The sequence below is a fragment of the Biomphalaria glabrata genome, chromosome 11 (assembly GCF_947242115.1).
Source record: "Biomphalaria glabrata chromosome 11, xgBioGlab47.1, whole genome shotgun sequence".
NCBI classification, from domain to species: Eukaryota; Metazoa; Mollusca; class Gastropoda; family Planorbidae; genus Biomphalaria; species Biomphalaria glabrata.
In genome coordinates this window covers 30,865,302-30,871,400 of record NC_074721.1, presented here as the reverse complement: position 1 = coordinate 30,871,400, position 6,099 = coordinate 30,865,302, and positions in this window count along the sequence as shown.

The following is a 6,099-nucleotide window of genomic DNA, read 5'->3' as shown; positions in this document are numbered from 1 at the left end:
ACATTAATAACTCTTTCTGACAGTTTGTCTATCTGGGAAGCACCATATCAACAAACGCCAACCTAGATAATGAGGTAAACTTCCGTGTTGCTCGTGCCAGTGCTGCTTTTGGTAGACTTCAAGGACAAGTGTAGCATCAGAGAGGACTCAGCATATTCACAAAACTGACGTGCTGTAGCTCTCCCGTCACTCTTATATGCATCAGAGTCCTGGACACCATGTTCCCGCCACACCAAAAAGTTTAACTCCTTCCACCTACGCTGTCTAAGGAGTATCCATAAGGTGCGTTGGTCCGACCACATACCAGACACAGAAATCTTAAAGCTTGTCCAACATGAACAGTATCAATGCGATGTAAAAAGGCCCCAACTTCGATGGGCGAGAAATTTAGTCGCATACCAGACAATCGCCTCCCCAAACGACTTCTGTACGGGGAGTTGTGTGCAGGAAAGCGCTCCCAGGGAGCACTATAAAGACACTCTCAAGAGCTCCCAGGGAGGTCAATACAAGCGCTATAAAGACACTCTCAAGAGCTCCCAGGGAGGTCAATACAAGCGCTATAAAGACACTCTCAAGAGCTCCCAGGGAGCACTATAAAGACACTCTCAAGAGCTCCCAGGGAGCACTATAAAGACACTCTCAAGAGCTCCCAGGGAGCACTATAAAGACACTCTCAAGAGCTCCCAGGGAGCACTATAAAGACACTCTCAAGAGCTCCCAGGGAGCACTATAAAGACACTCTCAAGAGCTCCCAGGGAGCACTATAAAGACACTCTCAAGAGCTCCCAGGGAGCACTATAAAGACACTCTCAAGAGCTCCCAGGGAGCACTATAAAGACACTCTCAAGAGCTCCCAGGGAGGTGAATACAAGCACTATAAAGACACTCTCAAGAGCTCCCAGGGAGGTGAATACAAGCACTATAAAGACACTCTCAAGAGCTCCCAGGGAGGTGAATACAAGCACTATAAAGACACTCTCAAGAGCTCCCAGGGAGGTGAATACAAGCACTATAAAGACACTCTCAAGAGCTCCCAGGGAGGTCAATACAAGCGCTATAAAGACACTCTCAAAAGCTCCCAGGGAGGTCAATACAAGCGCTATAAAGACACTCTCAAGAGCTCCCAGGGAGCACTATAAAGACACTCTCAAGAGCTCCTTCAAGGATATCGATATCGACATTCACGGCACTAGCTCTCGATCGCTCCTCGTGGCGTGAAGCTGTGAGTCTCGGAGTCTCAAGATTGAGTGAAGAAGAGTGGCCTGAGTGAAAGAGCGCCGAACCAACAAAAAGCTGAGAGAAGAAGCAGGCTCATCTGCAACTGACCAAACCCTCCCATGCCACGTATGCGGCCGGCTTTTTAAAGCGAGGATTGGACTTAACAGCCATCTTCAAGTCCATAGGAAATGAGTAATGTGCTCACGAAGGAGGAGCCATATGTCATCCAGCCATACTTCAGTCTGTATCAGTAGTCACTCTCACTAATCTCTCTTGCATTCTGATTTTCATGACACATTTCTTCCTTCACTGATAGTTACCCGCCTCTAAAGTCACTCTCACTAATCTCTCTTGCATTCTGATTTTCATGACATATTTCTTCCTTCACTGATAGTTACCCGCCTCTAAAGTCACTCTCACTAATCTCTCTTGCATTCTGATTTTCATGACACATTTCTTCCTTCACTGATAGTTACCCGCCTCTAAAGTCACTCTCACTAATCTCTCTTGCATTCTGATTTTCATGACACATTTCTTCCTTCACTGATAGTTACCCGCCTCTAAAGTCACTCTCACTAATCTCTCTTGCATTCTGATTTTCATGACATATTTCTTCCTTCACTGATAGTTACCCGCCTCTAAAGTCACTCTCACTAATCTCTCTTGCATTCTGATTTTCATGACACATTTCTTCCTTCACTGATAGTTACCCGCCTCTAAAGTCACTCTCACTAATCTCTCTTGCATTCTGATTTTCATGACACATTTCTTCCTTCACTGATAGTTACCCGCCTCTAAAGTCACTCTCACTAATCTCTCTTGCATTCTGATTTTCATGACACATTTCTTCCTTCACTGATAGTTACCCGCCTCTAAAGTCACTCTCACTAATCTCTCTTGCATTCTGATTTTCATGACACATTTCTTCCTTCACTGATAGTTACCCGCCTCTAAAGTCACTCTCACTAATCTCTCTTGCATTCTGATTTTCATGACACATTTCTTCCTTCACTGATAGTTACCCGCCTCTAAAGTCACTCTCACTAATCTCTCTTGCATTCTGATTTTCATGACACATTTCTTCCTTCACTGATAGTTACCCGCCTCTAAAGTCACTCTCACTAATCTCTCTTGCATTCTGATTTTCATGACACATTTCTTCCTTCACTGATAGTTACCCGCCTCTAAAGTCACTCTCACTAATCTCTCTTGCATTCTGATTTTCATGACACATTTCTTCCTTCACTGATAGTTACCCGCCTCTAAAGCATTCCCCGCATGTCGTTAAAAAAAAAAGGCTTCACTTCATTTCACTATTTAAAATGTGAGCAACTCTGTACCATGCCTTTACCGCCGACTCATTGCCTAGTCCCTTCTTGGTAAGTATTCTCGTCAATTCTCTTTCTTAGCAATTTGTTTGTGTGGCTCAAACTGAGAATGCCGCTTAAAGTTACGTTCTTAAAAAACAGCCACAAACATCTCTTTACCAATAAAAAAAAAAAAATATTGGCTTATTTTTGTGCTCCATAAAAAGGCAAAGATGTGTCCACTTTTCCTGGTATTTTCAAAATTCAGAGTCTACTTTTCGTTTCTTCGACTCTCCCATTTCATTAATTTAAAAATTATTTTAGTAATATTATGCCATTTAGACTATTCTCTGAAAAAAAAATAAAATAAAATGCAAACTTTTTCTTATTTAAACACCTATAGAGTTCTTTATGACGTTGTAATACAAAAAATAAAAAAAACGAAAGGTCAATCCTTCAAAGGTACATAACATTTGGAAAGGATGTCATCTATTTTTAATTCATCAACGTATTAAATTTAGAATTTTCAGGTCCAATATAGTGTAAGAATAGAACAAGCTCTTTCTTTTTCCTAATATTGTTTGAAATGTTATAAAATGTTTTTATTCGGATAAAGCTCAACACTTAAAAGCAACATTCACAAAATACGGAATTTAAAATTGTAGATGTATCTTTCAGAAAGAAATTTATTCTAAAGTAGGCCTACGTATAAATAACCTTGAATTTCATTGACGTTAATTGTCGTGTGGCATTTGCAGAAATCAAGACATAGTCTGACCATGGTCTGACGTCGATCATCTAGCTTTTCTTTGTAGTTTTATTACTTATGTACCTTTATTGTGGATGACAGCGAGTCGTGTCAAAAAATATGACCGAACATATATGACCGGAGTTCGAATCCTCGTAAAGACTGGGATGTTTTTATTTCGGGATTTTCGGGAAAAAGTAAAGGCGGTTGGTCGTTGTGCTGGCCACATGATACCCTTGTTAATCATAGATCACAGAAACAAATGACCTTTACATCATCTGCCCTATAGACCACAAGCTCTGAAAGGGGAACTTGACAATATTGGCTATTTAACGTAAATCTATATATATATAATTCTCTTCATGGCTCAAGAGTTTGGACACGCAAGAAGTAAAGGAAAAATCACTCTTTTATTTCTGTCGGACGGACTAGAGTTACCTTACGAAAAAAAAAGAGGAGGGTAGGAGAACAAGAAGTATTCACCCGTCACAAAATAGCAGGGCCCGACTTAACCGTTGTGACCAAGAAGTCATGGAAAGATCACTATTTTTTATTTCTACCCCACGTAGTTTTAGTCACTAAATAGCAGGGCCGGACGTAACCATTGTGGGATTTCGCGGGGTCAAATTTGGTTAGGGATACGGATAATAAGTGAAATTTAAGAGTTTGTATTAGAAAATAAATTCGTCTTTGCATTTTGTTCATTCTTTACTTTGTACAGAACTACTTTTTGAGCCTTGCGTGTAGCGAAGTCATACAGTATATCATAAAAATTTTATTTCCTACATAGATCACGTTCAATAGCAAGAATTACCAGATGTTTCAATCTATCTACGAGAATTGTTGACCTCAAGTAATTCTTTATTAGTTTGAGGCATGAGAAGCTTCTTTCACCAGATTGTACAATTACGGGTAATGCATAATGCCGTTTTTTTTAATCGCGAGTAGGATTGGCGTTTTTCATATTGAATGACACCCCAAAATGACAATTTTGTCTATATATTTCATGAGATTTGTATGTTTCAAAAGATTTTAATAATATCCAGAGATTTCCATGACTTTTTCGTATATTTTGCAATTTCAGGAGATTTCCAGGAGCTCCTGGTAAATCAGGTGGCCGCGTGAAATCTGTTATAAGTTATAAAATGGTTTAATTTAATAATTTACACCTAAAATTAGCGATGGTCCACTGCGGTTTCATAGGTTGCATTGGCCTAAGGCCGGCCCTGCAAAATAACGACGTATGCTACGCCGTGGGTAGACTAATGTTTATATATTTTGTATAACATGCACTACTAATTTCCTGTTGTGCTGTTAGTGGCAAACTTGTAAAGCTATGTGCGGAACAACTGGCTTATATCTTTTGTCCTATATTCAACAAGTCCTGGCAAACGCACAAAATACCTTCCATTTGGAAGACATCTGAAATAATTCCAGTAGGCCTACCCAAAAGAAGATCATTGCTTCCAACAACGACCTACGTCCCGTAGCACTTACATCAATTCCAAATGAAGTGCCTGGAGAAAATGATTTTAAAACATGTACTGAAAGAAGTCGAAACACGGGCATGTGTCAGGCACGAGAGAGCGTAGCATTGGAGCGCCGCAGGGGTGCGTCCTGTCGCTAGTATTGTATTCCATATACACAAATGACATTCAGAACCTATCAGCTGACACTCCCATCATAAAATTTGCTGACGACACAGCAATCATTGGCCTTATTTCAGGTGACGAAAATCTGTACCATTCAACAATTAACACCTTTTACCAATGGTGTATAGATAACTTTCTAATTTTAAATGTTCAGAAAACTAAAGAAATTATTATTGACTTTAGAAAACATAAAGGCCATATTGCAGAAATTCAGATAAACAATCAAACCATAGAACAAGTACAAGAATATAAATATCTAGGAACAACCATCAACAAAAAAACAGAAATGAAGTAAATATTGTCAAAACCTCTACACAAAAATTCACCAGCGACTTTTCTATCTCAGAAAGCTAAGAAAATTTAACATCGACAAAACAATTATTAAACTTTTTTGGTAATACTTCACTGGCACAAAGATTTAGACTAAATAGACTAATTAAAAAAGCATCGCATATCACTCGAATAGATCTACCATCTCTTGAAGAGCTTTTTCATGAAAGATGCCTTTCCAAAACACTATCGGTTCTTATGGACAACCTGCACCCATTAAACCATTGTTACATAAGATCTGAATGAAGTGGTCGTCTCCTTTCCATTAGGACTAAAACAGAAAGATTTAAAAACTCCTTTATCCCACTTTCGGCCAGAGTGTTACAAGATCAGCTGCCGTCATCGAGAAGTACATAGAAGTCAAATTCATAAAGCGCTGGTTGTGAATGTGTATGTGTTTCGTGTGTGAGTGTTGTTTAAATTTTTCTTCTATACTGTTATTGTACAGTAGTTACGCTGATGTTGTCAATTGTAGTCAAACTGAATTTCCATTTGATTGGATCAATAAAATTATCTTATCTTATATATAAGTTATAAGATATACATATATACATATGGCATAGGGATGTCAGGGGCAGGTATTTCTTTGTTGATACCTATGGAGAGGCTATATCCCTTTGTTTATATTCCCAGGTATGATATGAATGTGAACGGTATACACTGGGTGGTTTTGAATGTGAGTTTTTCTCGTATGATTGAGAGAAATTGGTATTCGGTTGTTTCATGGACTGGTGTTTGTGCTTGTTGTTATACTTGGAGAGGACGTTGTTTTTTGTTTTTTTTGTTTGCTATGACTGCGTGGTTTCTATATAAATAATAAACTGGTGATTTCATGAGAGATAAC